Source organism: Mesocricetus auratus, unplaced genomic scaffold (genome assembly GCF_017639785.1).
Source record: "Mesocricetus auratus isolate SY011 unplaced genomic scaffold, BCM_Maur_2.0 Super-Scaffold_100011, whole genome shotgun sequence".
NCBI lineage: Eukaryota > Metazoa > Chordata > Mammalia > Rodentia > Cricetidae > Mesocricetus > Mesocricetus auratus.
The window spans coordinates 75,580,840-75,596,197 of NW_024429195.1; the positions used below are offsets into that span (position 1 = coordinate 75,580,840).

The 15,358-nt window shown below is 38.6% G+C and overlaps 1 long non-coding RNA gene across 3 annotated transcripts in view; it reads left to right on the forward strand.

The window, feature by feature from the left end:
* The first annotated feature begins 2,839 nt into the window (after positions 1–2,839).
* LOC106020939 overlaps positions 2,840–15,358 on the forward strand; it is a 92,100-nt gene continuing 79,581 nt past the window's right edge. Inside the window, exons 1-3 of one of the 3 annotated variants that reach the window (XR_001196331.2) lie at positions 2,840–2,963; positions 3,257–3,397; positions 5,773–5,832. This is a non-coding gene — a long non-coding RNA (uncharacterized LOC106020939). The remainder of the gene's footprint in view (positions 2,964–3,256; positions 3,398–5,772; positions 5,833–15,358) is intronic. The other 2 variants (XR_005880531.1, XR_005880532.1) reach the window with 2 other exon arrangements.

The following is a 15,358-nucleotide window of genomic DNA, read 5'->3' on the forward strand; positions in this document are numbered from 1 at the left end:
TGTAATCTCAAATCAGCCAACGTAGATAAGATGGGGACTTCTAATTAGAATTTTAATATGTAATCTAAGCCATTTATAGAGTGTGAGCAGAAGTTATTTTCTGTGTATATAATAGCTGCATGGAGAACTTAGATAATGTTTAATTTGGTGGAGAGACTATTTTTTTTAACTTTACAGGAGTTGAGCTACTTACAGCATTCCCAAAGAGTCTCTCAGAAGTCACAGCAGCGTGGGTTTATTGTGTGAATGAATAACTATATGAGACTGTGGCATGTTTGGGAGGGTTAAAAAATTGGAATATTCCCTAATATAATGAAGACATTATGTTTCCTTGCACATCTCTTCTGGAAAACTCCATCTGGGTCTCTAAGATCCAGCTACGTAGACATAAAGAGTTAATACCCAGTATCAAGTATCAGAGGACCCTGAGGACCCCTGGTCCCATACTCTCCTGTGTTTAGACTTTACACACCGAGCACACAGCAATTTGTTTTTTCTTTCGAATAAAAAACAGTTGGCACGTTCTGCCAAACTCTTTCTTACTTGAAGTGACTTATTTGGCAAATTGGTGATGGCTGTGAATTATAAACTTAGAGCTATATTGATGGATTGTAGGATAACACAGGCATCCTAGTAGGAAATTCACAGAAAAAAACACTACCAATATTACTTCCCTACTCCAAAGCATATAAAAATGTGTACCCTTCACAAACACTGAAACCTATTTATGCACAACAGCCACACATATGTGCCTACACTCTCCGTAGTATGCCTGTTGTGTGTGTTTCCCTGTGCATGACTCCCATTGATGTTGCTAGCCCTCTTCACAAGCACCCAGAAAACGATGCACCCTGACTGTGAGAACATGTTAAGAGCTGAATATTTAAAACTAGGCTGGCAGACCAAAGCTCAGTTTTCTGGAGAGAACAGAGGAGAAACAGAAAGATCAAAAGGGGCAGGGCATAAGAGATAACATCTGGCTGGGGACTGGGTAATGCTCTAATTAAAGGCACTTACTCTTAAGTCTTCTCATGTGCTCAGGAGTGAGAAGCTACATGTCCCCTCTAAACTGCAGCCTTAGGGGCAGCACAAAGAGCTGGGACTAGGTGTCACCTCTGCTGAGATCCAGGGGTCTTCTGTAGAAGGTCCTATAGTTGACCTTCTTTGCTCCCATTGAATGGACTTCTGCTATTTTGCTATCCGGAGAGTCAGAACAAAATTGTTCATTGACCACACAGAGAACACAGTCTTTAAAATGGGCTTGGGGGGAAAACAGATTATGAACAGGGAGGAAATGAGCTACAACGTCTTGTTTCCTTCTCGGCTTCTATGTTAATTTTCGATGTGTTTCATAAGGAAATGTTTGTACTTTTTCTCTTTACCCAGGTGAAGTCAGCTGGCATCCTGGGTCTAATAGACATCCCTCCGATCAAAGAGCCCTAGGTGGCTTTTTGAGATGTCACAAGTTAGGCAATTTTCACTTCTGGGTTTCCAAATCCTGCATTAATTGCTCAGTCTTAGTTAAATCAGCCTAACTTGAACTGGTTTCAAAATGCTGGGATTTAGGACAAAAGACACTGTACTTTTTAGTGCCCCCATCCCCATGAAGAGTTTCCTAAAACACTCTGATAGAATCTAGTACTAGTTTGCCTTTAAAAATAAACAAGTCAAACCCTAAGTATTCGGTAGTACATGGCTGTGTTCTATATGTCTCATTACCATTAACAGCCATGAGGACTAAACCTCCTTCTGATGCTGAGTCTTTGCCCTCTGGCTTTGTAAAGTGATGCCTGAGTGTGGATTTTACAAAGGGATGTCATAATCATCTCGGCTTTCTGCAGCACACCTACTATTTCAGAAGATGCGCAGTTTTCCTTGGGGTTAATCCTGGCGACAATGAATGGTGTTCATTCTAGAGAAAATAGATGGGACATCATGGATCTTTGCTTGTTCACCTCTTATCTTAACTCCGTGACAAGCTACTTTTATTCTATTCCCCATTTTCCATTATTAAGGTCTCCGTTTGCACCTATGTAGGAAAAACATTCAGTTGATACACACAGATGAAAACTAGAACACAGCATGGTCTGTTGAGGTTCGGAAATGTAAACAATCAAAGGTCCTGTCTGGCTCTTCAGACCCACCAAGGAGAATCGGGAATCAGGTCATTTTTTTTCTCCTAGCTTCTGTAAGTTTGCACGATTTAGACATTGGTCAGGAACTGGAGATGAGAGATACTTAAGGGGATTCTTGAGAAAGTAGTTGAGTACACACACACACACACACACAGACACACACACACACACACACACACACACACACATACACACACATGTGGGTCAGGGGAACCAAAAAGAGTCCAACTCCTAGGGAAACAGATTTACTAGGGGTTGGTTTTTTTAGGGAATGTCTTAAATGGGCTTTACCCCTGCACTCAAGATTGGGACCCTCTTGATTTAGGGGACCTCATCTGTGCTGGGACATATGTATTTAATGTCAGGGTATTTGAAATAGCCTCAATTTTCATCTTCTTTATTAAATAGACAGCCCTGCTCATGTTGCACATCATGGTTTTTCTCTTATGCGCTGTCTCCCTGTTGTCATCTAACACTTTATTTCTTCCCAGAAAAAAGAAGACACATTTGCCATTAAATACAAATTTCAGGACTAGTAGCTAAAGTCCTTCTTTGTGAAAGAAGCAGGCTTAGTTCCTGCCTTGAGATCATCAGCCTCAGCCCCAGTTATTTCTCAGGGGTGATGAGAAGACCTGTGCTTCTCAGCAAAAAGGCACTAGTAAAGAAGGAGTTAAAATGAAGGCAGGCTCGCTGGTTTGCTGAGATCTGTCAGAGGCTGACTGGCTGGCTACATATCTGTCTCTGGAACAATAGGTACCTGTATTCTGCACGGGCTGCTGGGCAGCGCTAGCACTCTGGAGAAGGTCTGCCTCTGTCTGCGCCTTCCTGGTGAGAATCCCCAATGACAGTCCTACTTTTCAGAGGAGGAAAAAAAGAAATAGCTGTCTAGTCCGTTGATGAAAGACAAAGCTTTGATCATTTTTGTCCTGGCTTCACTTGACTAGAGGTTTTAGGCTCTTGGGCTGAAGTCAGCTGTTGTGCTTGCTCTCTCTCTTAGTCTCTCTGTAGAGCCTTTTCTCTCTCTCTCTCTCTCTCTCTCTCTCTCTCTCTCTCTCTCTCTCTCTCTCTTTCATTCTCTCATTTTCTTTCTGCCACCCTTCCTCTCTCATTTCCCCTCATAGGTTCAATGCAGGCAGATGAGTATCACAGCTGTAACTGAGGCACAGAGTAACCAACACATCGGAGCCAATTCCCATGATGGCAAGAGGGGGAACCGGAGGAGGTGACCACAATAACAAGAACATTCTTCTAACAAGTTTTAGGTAAGAAAATATTTGTATACAGTTCTTACATTTCTGTATCTTTGTGACTGAGAGGGACGTGTGTGATTTAAGAAAGGAAGCCTCTATAGGTAAATATTGTCAAGAGGGGGGTTACCTTCTCTGCTGCCCCTTGCCTATGGAACCTGCCGGTGTTCACACAGGGCTTTGTGTTACTAGAATCTTCAGAGGTGAGGTGTGAGCAGGGCTGGAGGAAGGGTGGGCTGCTTTTTAAGTCTGTGTGGTGACATGTATCATGCTGTTTAAATCTATATCTGTTAAAAAAGAATTTCTGTTTGACGATAGTAACGTTTTGTGCAAGGCGGAGCATATGGCTGTACAGAATTCATGTGATGTTCTTTCATTCTTAATTTGTAATAATTTTTACACTCAACTGTACTGAGGTCAGAGAGTTTTAAAAATTAATGAGATTCCCCGTGGAGTTCAAATAGTAATATCTATGTGAGCCTCCACAAAGAAGTAAGATTAGGCTGGCATATTTTTGCCTTAGACTTGGCTGTCTTACTTTGAATACAAGCCATTTGAAACATATGCAGGGTACAACAGTTTCTGGGAGTTGATGTGATTTGGAGACCAGCCGTTAATTTATTGTTTAGTGATCAGGGGACATCTAGACTCAGTTAGGCTGCTGAAGATGAACACTGTGTGTGTGAAGACATTCCTAAGATTTCACAGACATTATTGTCATGACAATGGAGGGTGTCTTGGACTTTCGAGGAAATAGCAAATGATGAATGAGACACGTGCTAAAAAAATCTTCAAATGTGTTTTAATCTTAAGTACCATGTAAAAACTCAGCAGCTATTTAGGACCAAAGATTGCTGGTATGAACAAAGAGGCAAGGATCCATCCACACAGGTGAAAATTCTTTGTCACAAAATGAGTCTAGAGCGTGGGTTAAGGGCAGTAAGTGATTTTTTTAATGTTCTTTCTTGCTCCACAAATGGTAGTTCACTGGGTGAGTCCAGGCATTTTAAAAGGTACCTAAGAACTTTCATTTCCCACAATTTAAAAACATTGTTTATGTTCATGGTGCAAGACACTGTTTATATGAGGGGCACTGCAAAGCAGACTGAACATACAGTAATCTGGGCTAAAGATGTTTTTATCCCCAGCTCTGCATTTACAAGATCCATTCAGGTCTTCCAATGATATATTGTTATGTAAATACTGTTCGGCCAGAGAAAGTGAGGCTATGGAGATTCAATTTACTTTGAAAGTTGTTCATTATAGCAAGGATGAATGTTATTTATTTGATACGATTCAGAAGCTGGAAATGACTTTTTCATTGTGGTACCTTTTGTGATGGGTGCAGGGTGATCTAATCTTTTTAATTTTGGCTTTCACACCAGTGGAGATGAAAAGAGATCCGAACTCATTTATCGGTTGCTAGGTCCTTCTGGAAGCCCAAGTTCTGCTTGTGGTTGCTATGGTCAACCTGACCTCAATCTTTGTGGTTTGAGGGACTTAAGCAGATCTTTATTTTATTTTATTTTTAATTGAGGAGCATGTACCTTGATTTATGTCCAAAACTGTAGTTGAACATCTTTGTGTGTGGGTGATATATGGTGCAGAACAATTCATCAGTTCTTACGAGTAAACACGGCTGTCCCACTAAAAATATGTTTTGTTCGGAGTTAATGGTATGGAACAAGACATTCTCCACAAACAGCTATCTTTTATTGTGTTGGGGCCGCGGAAACGCTGAGCAAAGTGCAGGAAATTGGCATCAGTCCTCGAGTCTATTAGCATTTCATTTGTGAGTCGCATGATGAGAGGGTAGGTGGACAGAGGGAGCGGGAAGGGTGCTTTGCTGTCCTCTCTTTTTCAGCTGGGGCTGCCTCGCCATTAGCCGCATTCATCAGGACCCAGTAAGTCAGTCCTAGTTCCCCTGACCGGGTGAGCATTGCTTTGCTCTAGCGCTGAAGCACACTCGGGCGGGCGAGCTGTGCCTCCGCGCTAGGGACCTAGGGACCGGTACTCTTCGGCTGGACTCTTAGAGGGAAAGTTGCTGGGTCTGATACCGGCAATTCCCAGGAACGTAGTGTTTGTGTGCTATTGAATGATCCCCGATCGCTTGCTTTCTGGACCCTTGTTAGAAAGGCGGCTGGGAGATGCAGAGGCTACGGAGCACACAGCCCCGTTCAGCAGATGAGCCTGAACACAGTTCTACTCCCTTAAAAACTGCTAATTGATGGATGCTTTGGGCAACAGACACTGCGAATAAGATGAAAGAGAAAAAGGAATCAGGAAAGGCATCTATTGCCACTAGCACCGTTAGTTTTCTTCTCAAAGAGGCTTGGTAGGTTTTTTTTTCTAAAGCAATATGCTAATGGTTTTTATTCTTAATCGGCCAGCACTGACTATCCTTCAGAAAATGGGATCCAGGAGAAGTGACGCCCTCTTCGAACTGAAAGGTAAAGGAAAAAATATCACCGTTTTTTTTTTTTCAAACACTGCTTTACCAGGAGCATTGGGAAACTGTTTTCTGAATATGAGTATTTAAAATTTGAATAGTTTTCTTTTAGCGTGTTAGGTTTGAAGAGAACCAGTTAGAATTTTATTGTTAGTCATTTGCAAAAGACTGCCTAGCTTTTATTAACCAAGTGCAATCAGGTCCTCCTATGTTTCTTTTCAACCTTGGGAATGGAGAGCTGGGGTCGATCCCCATGGGGAGGGAGGAGGGGTGTCATTGAAAATAATCTTTACGTTGTGTAGTTTTTATTGTTAGAACTATCAAACTTTAGCCAGAGCTACAGTATGTCAAAGATCTCTTCCAGCTTGAAAATTCCTTACAGGGTCCTAGTTTTCCAAAACAGGCTACTGATGCTTTTATTGTTTAATTGAGTTGTTCAACTCCTGATCATGTTCTGCTCTTAGCTGAGAAGCTTTCAGAAGTTCTGTGCTGCCTGGTTTAAGTGGCACATGGTGGCTTGAAATAATTTTGAAATAATTGATTTTTTCCACCGGTTTTCCTTTTTTTCCAACTGTTACATGTGTGCTTTGTGAGCTTCAGCTCTGCAGAGCTGAGCTCTGACTCCCTTTGCTGGGGTTTCTGGCCTCAGGTCTTCTTGAAGGGAGCATCTTCTGTGAATCATTAATTTCATAAGAAATATTTAATTGTAGATATCTGAAGACAAATACACCGAGGTACGTATATGAGCACATTGTTGTAATATAAGATGTCATAAATTTCACATTGTGTTTTGCTTTGCTGTTATTTCAGAGGATTTTAAGGGAATCCTGGATAGCACTCCATTTCCAGAAATGATTCAAATCACTAAAGAATCTGGGGAAAAGGCTTGTAATGACATTTTGATGACTTTCATTTTAAGGTGTAATAGAAATTGAGTAAGATATTTTAATAGCTACTCTCTAATATCTCACTCCAAATGCTATGTTTTTATTGCTCATTCTAGCTTACCATTTTCTGGTGCTACTAATGTTGGCTGGTAATTGTTTTCTTGTATGGAGGAATCATTTTATCCTTATGTAAAGTTATTAAGTTATTTCAGAAAAGTCTTATTGCCTTTATCTCAGCTCAACTCTTGAGATGAAACAGTGAGTATTTTCAGTTTGCATCTGCTTTCATTTGTCATATACTAAGGATAATTTGTTGGTTCTTAAAGAAAGGAGTTGTCAAGATGATAGCCTGTGGTTTAAAGAGCAGATAGAAAATGTCATTCAATTCAGAGGAGACTGAGCCAGCAGATAAAAATGACTGATGTGTGCATGTTCAAAAATTTTTTTAAATTAGACTAAGAAATAATATACATAAATATGCAGATATTATGTTTTTTGTTAATAGGCAAATGCAGATATATCAGCTTAATGAGATTCCAGTAAATGTTACCAGGAACATCTTTGCACTTCAATTCTTTCGGGAGCTGTACACACAAGTAGAGTTAATCACATAGCTTTTACAGAATAAAATCCTTTGGGAACTGCAGTTGTGACACAGTGGATCAGTTTTCATGGAATTCAAATGAAATCCTTCCATCAATTTTTCCTGTGCAAGTTACACAAAGTCAATTGCTTCCAAACTGCATTGTTCTAAATGCTAATTAGGAATTAAAAATACAATTTAACTTGATGTGAGTGAACATTTAAAGTCGGAATATAGTCCTGCTGAATGAGTGAATACACCATTAGGCTCATTTCTTTCACCAAAAGTAAAATTAAATGCTCATCTGCTTTACTTTTTTGTAAATAATATTCTTTTACAAATATATTTGTTATAGTTCAGTTGGGTACTAAGAGATTATTTTTTCCCTGCCTACTCTAATTTTGTCTTTTGATGTGCCATTATTCTTACCTGTCTTCTAGAAAGTTGTATTGTCTTTGAAGCTGTTTATTCAACCTATCTGTCTGGGTTTGGGCTAAAAATTAGCCCCAAACCTGTCTTATTATAGATTATGCTTGAATTATCAAAAGATCTGAGTCTGGTTTTGGGATATTGTTATTCAAAGGGTCCTTAGGATGCATTTTCCTGGCAGCAAGAAGTTCCTTGTATAATTCCATTAAATATTTCCATACGCTACTTTAGTTTATTTTTCCCAAACAATATCATCTAATAAAATGATTATAGAATGTTAACTGCCAGGGTATGGGCCTTCTGAGACAGCCAGTGAAGACATCATCCCAAGTAACTATATAGCAGGCTGGCAAGGATTCATGATAAAGTTTTATATACAGGTTTGTATTGAATCATGTCCGTAACCCCACAACAGGTTTTAATTTGCATGGCCATCAGTGACACCAGAATGGTTTAAGAAAATAAAAGACGTATTCAAAGCTTAATTGTTAGCAACTTACTGAAAAAAAGGTTCAAACTTTGGAATGCAAACATTGGTGCTTCTAAAAAATGGTGCTTCTAATCTGATTAAGTTTTTTTCTCCTGATCTATTTCTTATGAGATGGTCTGTATATATTTGCAATGACCTTGAGTCCTTTTAACCTTGCTAGACTTTATGATTTTCTAATAATACACCACAGCAAACAGAACCTCTTTGCATCCTTAGTAATGTCTCTAAGTCACACATTGATGTCCTTGATGTTTCTTGACATTATTTAGCCACAGTGCATTTGTCATGTATAAATCCTTGGATTTCCCTCATTTTTCTGACAATTGAGTTCACAGTTCAAATGCAAATCCTGAAATAAATTGCTAGGCTCAGATTTTCCTTAGAGACAGAAAGATAAAGGTCACATGTGGTGAATAGGAACATACGGCATACAGTTAATTATCAAAGTCTTAAGGATTTGAACATAGTTTGTTATAGACCTTTTGAAAAGTAATGGTTTTTCACTAAGTATTTCAAGAATTCAGGTTACCAGAAGTTTCAAACATGGAAATCATACATATGTTTAAAAACACCCTGTCATAATGGATTTAGAAAGTGTTCCTGCCTTCAGAAAACATTCTTTAGTGTCTGTCATGTGTTCACGTGTCAGCATTGATCAAGTTATCAGCAATATTTATTGTTTATTCACCAATGTAGAGACATTAGTAGATGTACATATATCATCTTGAAACATATTTCTTGTGTTGATGTTTTAAATAGTTTAAAAATATCACGCACACACACACAAACATACACATATAAACACATGCACACATATACATATGTGCACACGTGTACACAAGCATACACACACACACTCACACACACACACACACACCAGTTTAGAAGAATGCATTGATAGGTCACTCAGCATGCATTTTAAGGAGTCATCTTACTGATTTACGTATTTAAACATAGTAAATACGCATTTAAATGCCTAAATGCATCCTTTCTCTCCAATATTCAGATTTGTGACACAGCACACACTGAATAACTTTCCCTTTCCTGTCCTCTTCCAATGCTTCTTACATTATGTTGAGAGTTTAAATTATAATCTACTATATAGAGAGATTCTAATTTTGATTATTAATGGCTAACACTTATCTATTGTATACTAGATGCACCTCGAATCCCTTTTCTTTTGCTATCTAATCTTCTTAATTACTTTGTAAGAAAGGTATCCCTGCACCCCTCTCACAGATGAGGAAAGGCAGGTTGTGAGAAGGTAGATAACTTCACTCAATGTCATAAAGTTAGTAAACATCTATGATGACTTAATGTTCAGGTTCTTCGGGTTCTATTATTTTCTCTAGTCATTCAAGAAATATTGTAATGTCCCAGGCTTGTTCAAGACACAGAAAATAAAGGCATAGATATGGTAGGCTTTAAAGTCCTTGAACTCAATTGCCCCAGTCTCTGCCTATGGAGTGAAGGTACCTCATAGCCACCTTAATTAACATTGTGATGATTTCCTTAGCATCCAGTGATTCCCTTGAGCCAAAAGAATGCAATTATAAAACATCTACTCCTTTTTCATTTCATACCATGTAGTTGCAGTTCTTTTTTCCAACTGCATTATTGCCTGTTTCTAAACAAAAATCCCACACCGAAAGCCCATATTCCCATTACCCTAGAAAAGTTTGCCTCGCATTTTCTCTCATAAGTTTTCCAGTGTCCTTTCAAGCAGTTCCCCTGTTCTCTAGTGCCTGAGAAAGAACTTGTGAATCCCATGAAAGCCATCTTAGAAACGAAAGCCTCAAATGCTCTTATCTGCAGTGATCATTTGACCTATGACATTGCCAATAACTAATGTGAAATGAAACTGGAACATGTAGGCTCCTCTCCTTGAGGGTATCCATGCTTGTGGGTGTGCCCAGCTGATGAGTTGTCAAAGACTCCAGAAAAACGACAGTGAAATAAAGGAAGAAAGTAAAAAGTGTAGGACTGGAAAGCTCGGGATTCAATGCCCTGCTGCCTAACACAATGCCCAGTGTCCCAGCAGTTAGCACATACCCCATCCATGCTGCCTCATACAATACCCAGTATCACAGCAATTAGCACATACCCTATCCATGCTGCCTTTCATAATGCCCAGTGCCAGAGCAATTAGCACATGCTCCATCCATTCTGGGAGGGTGAAACAGAAGATAGTGACCACTGCTGGAAGTTTATATTCATAACTCAACATCTTAAAGACTTCAAAGTGTGGTTAGAGAGCACACTAAGGATCGTATAGGTATATACAATGCAATACTCTTCAACTACATTTTGCTTCTTGGGATAAGATGCCATTTTAAAGCAGCATTTATACTTTTTGATTAGGATGTACATCTGTTGACTCTAAGAGAAAATGCAATGACAACACACTGTCACTCAGTCCATAGTGCAGATGGCACATAGAGATACCTCACGTTTCATGGGTTTACTCTATATATGATTATTCGTCTATTGTCTGGGGCATAGTTCACTATTATAATAGTTACTCCTCAGCCCCACACTCACCTCTACCCAAAAGCCATCTCTTTAACCAATTTAAAGTTTTGCCAGTTAATTCTTCATGTCAGATTTTTCCTTCAATAGCAGTTAAATTCAATCTTCAGTGGTCTGATGCAAATCTTCTCTATTAATCATCATCTCCTAAGGCTATTTTTATTCATGGTTGTGTTCAATTGTATCAAAAAATGTTGCCTTGATCCAGGTAGAGAAGAACCAACATCTGTGTTTCTGTGCTGTCTCATTCCAAGTTATTTAGTTACACATCCATTGTGTATTTTTAAAAAGCAGATACTGCATCTGACTTCTGGTTTGGGACTATTCTATTGTCTGTGATGGGCTGGCTTGTATATATGAATATAGGGTTTCCTCCATGGAGGATATAGACACACACACACACACACACACACACACACACACATTTTCCTGGGAAATTTGAGCATAATAAGTTATGTGGTGTACCTTTCTGACTATTAGGGATGTGTTCTTTTGGGACTGCTCTCTGCTTTGAGAATGCCTTGTTCTTTGAAGTAGGAGATGGTTGAGCTTTTAGCCTTAAGGCTCTGAGCTGGCCTTACTTTAAAATACAAGGAGTATTTCTTCAGTCAATTGAAATAGCAACGGCTGAACATGCCAGGATGTTCCAAAAACAAACTGGGCTCTATATGCGTATCATACACTATGGATGTGGATAAAGGGCAAAGGATGGCTTGGCGTTCCTTTAACTCAAACTTCCTGTGGTTCCTTTATTTTGCCATTAACTTTAGACATGAACCCTGGCACTTAGCTACAGTGTATAATTGTGGTTATCTAGACACCACCTGGATGTACAAGTAATGGATGGCAGACAATACTGAGGCCCTGGGATTTTGCCATAAGGACAGCCCACGTGTAGCTGATAATAATTGTTCAGTCAGCCAGTTTTCCAAGTGCACTCTTTATGAGTTAAGTTGGTTGAAGCCCCTTACCCACTCTGAATTTTTTATCATGTCTGTCTTGAATTAAAAATGCACAGATTTGGATACATTGCCTATTAATTGGAATGCACACATATAAAGAGGATACTTCAGAAATAGGCTATTTAGAACTAATTTTCACCAAAAGGCTACAAAGAAAATCTATTTGCACTCTCAATTTTGTTGCCTGGATGTGAACTTAAGATGGAAAAAGAAAGAAAGAAAGAAAGAAACAAAGAAAGAAAGAAAGAAAGAAAGAGGCTGTAAGTGACACACGGATAATACTGTTCTGTTTTTAGGTATGTTGAATGATGATGCTGTTGATATTTAAAAGAAATTCCATGTGGTGACATTTACAAAAATAGTTTCATGTTAGCAGATTTTAATTTTAATTTAAAAGATATATGGAGAATGGTAAAACTTTCAAGTGGCAAGGCAATTACCTGCAAGGTACACTCATACTTGGTGGAACAGAAAGACACAGTGACTCTCATTCAATGTTGTGCTTATGTTTTATAAGTAGTAAATGCTATAAAATAAAACTATTTGAATGAAGAAGTTTTTGTTTTAAAATTTGGGTCTTCTTTTTTTTCAATTTTTTTTTATTTTGTTTTCCAGTTTAAATTTAGATAAGAAACAAGGTTGCTTCACAAGTCAGTTCCAGGTCCCTCTCCCTTTCCCTCCCCTCCTCCCGTGCCCTCCCCCCAACCCCCCCCCCCGTTATCCCCTCATTCCCCCAGGGAGGGTGAGGCCCTCCATGGGGGTGTCCATAGTCTGTCATTTCATATAGGGTAGGGCCTAGACCCTTCCCCAAGAGTTCAGGGTGAGAGGGCACCTCACATTGTTCTATGGGAGTCCAAAGTCCGTGTGTATATTTGGGATGGGTACTGATCTGCTGCCCAAGGCTCAATAGATTACCTAGGCCTCCTCACTGACACCCAGAAGTCCAGTGTTTCCAAAGAGCTAAAAATGAGTGGAATCCATTTAATAATCTTCACCTTTATCCCATAATGCCATCCGGTGACATCCCGCCCACCCAGCTACTTGGTAGAGCTCTAACATTTATAAACATCTTAAACCCAGTATCATTGGTGGCTAAATGCAATGAGAAAAATGGTAATGGGTTTTTAAAGTTTAGCATTTCTCTCCAGTTTAGAGGACTTTTTCAAGTAAGGAGGAAGCTGGTGTCATATGTGGCCTTCGTAACTAAATGGTATGCTTTTGACTCAACGAATATGATTGCTATAAATTTGGAAGATATATGTCATTCCTTCACTTATTAGTTCATTGGCTTTTTTCACTCCCTTCGTTATCTCATCTAACTACTGTTGCTAAGACTACATGAAGGGTTTTATATGTGGAGGAAATGTGATCTTTCCTTCATCAACTGTAATAATTGAAGGGAGGAAAATAATCTTAAAAAATAATTGGCTAATATAATGAAATTACTCTCCAGCAATCATACTTTAGCACTGGGAAGGGAAAAGCTATTTCATCACAGGTACAAAGCAATATTAACAATCAAATGTAGCTTTTAGACTTAGGATATTGGCCCAGGTTATCTGTGAGGCAATACAAATATTCAGAAGGAATGCTAATTCTTGGAAATTGTCTTGAGAATTGCTAGTTGATTTCACCAACAAAATCACAAGATGTCTGCTTCATCAGAACTTTCAAAAATCAATTGTGTAATATTGTAAATTATTAAACTTGTGTGTGTGCATATATGTGTGAGTGTGACTGTGTGTGTATGTGTGTGATGTTGAGGATCAAGAGGTTAGTACAGTTGACTATTACTACAATTATACTTCATGGTATTTTTCAGAAATTTGGGCATAAAAGTAAATTGAAATGTTCAAAGGATTTCATCATTGCTTACGTATATATCACTTGTAATACTTCAACTTCTTTTCTGTCTTGGGAATACAGGCTCATACATTGTGATGAAAATTTTGTGTAAGGGTCTTTAACATCCACAGATGTATATACCCTACCAAAACCTTCATTTTCTGAAAGAAATATTATGCCATTTCCACCCCACTTAGATAAAAATGCTACTATAATTAAAAGCTAAACTTTGTTTCTTAGCTTTAATCTTAAACATAAAATTTTGGGATGCAAAAGAGAAACAGATAAGGACTTTGTATGTATGTGAATCATAGTTTTCCCAGAAAATCAAAATTAGTGAGCTACAATTTTTTAAATTTCATTAAAAAATAAAACAATGCCCTTATTTCCTTGTATTGGAAACAAAAAGCCAGTGTAACTTATTTTCCCTTTTTTACAAAGTTTGAGAGAAGAGCTGTATTTATTTCTTTCCATTACCACTCAGGTGAGGGAAGAATTGGATAGGAAATCATACACCAGTTCCTGTGACTCATCTCCTATGAGTGGCATGTTTTTCTTTAAACAGATGAAGGCAAATACCATTTTATTCAGGGCGGCAGAAAAGACAACAAAGGGAGGATTCTTCTAAGACTCCTTTCAAGTGAAAGGACACAAACTGGGACCATCATGGAAGAATCAGACAGAATGACCTGACCACTTGAAAAACAGGTTGCAGCATTCTCTAAGACATGACAGCTGTGGGTTCTCTGTATCTTTAGGAGGCAAGGCTCACTATCTCCCTGTGTAAACAGATACTTACAGCAGAGACATGACACACCTTCTTCATACATCTGGGATTGCCTTTGGGCCTTGCACATAAGATGTTCACTCACTCACATCTGCTTTGAGTTATATTTCATTTTTATAGTTGTTTGCAGAAAGTACCTTTAAACTTCATACGATGTGAAAGGTATGCCTGAGAAATTGCTTGGTAGGATCTCTTTTTTCACATCTCCATTCCTCACAGGGTGACATACAACATAAACATTAAAAACAAGAGGCATTGTGTCTAACCTCATGCTACAGATATTCTTGAGGCATATAGTGTGTAAAGCAATGAAAAATCAACCCACTGGAGAATACAAGAGGTATTTACTTTTGTAAGTCAAGAGAGAGGAAAACAATATTTGAAGAAAAGGGTCAAGTGTCCATTTATGGACTCGACTGCTTTCATTTGTACTTTGCCCTACTAGATTGTGCTCCATAACTTCTTGTTCATATAAATATGATCGAATATTTTGTGCTATATCTCTGAAGCAAATACATTTTAGGGTAGGCATCCTCACATTGCCCACTCTCAAGGAGATGGCAAATCACTATGCTGAGTGTCTAATGTGCTTACTCATAATAGCTTAACTTTGACATAGGTTGCTTATCACCATCAGAGTCTTTAGCCCAATAACATAGCTGACTTATTTTGAATAATGATCTTCTTAATGGTAAATACAGTTTTCCAGGCTTCATCTTGAAATACTTAAATACACAATAGGCCTAAAGTGTTCCATGAATATCCAGGAGCACAGAGCAATTTTCTTGGCCCTCTAGTGAATTCATTTCTTGTCAGTAATCAATGCATTTCTGATTCTCAAAGGCATGTTCATTTTCTCTGAACATGAAAGCTCCAATGATGGCTTCTGCCATGTTTTACGTTAGAGTTTATTGTCTAGTTGAGAGTAGTAAAGTTTATGTCTGATATTCTGAATTTGAGCTCACATTTTGAAGAAATGCTTGTTAGGAGACCTCTATCCTTTTGTGATAATGGT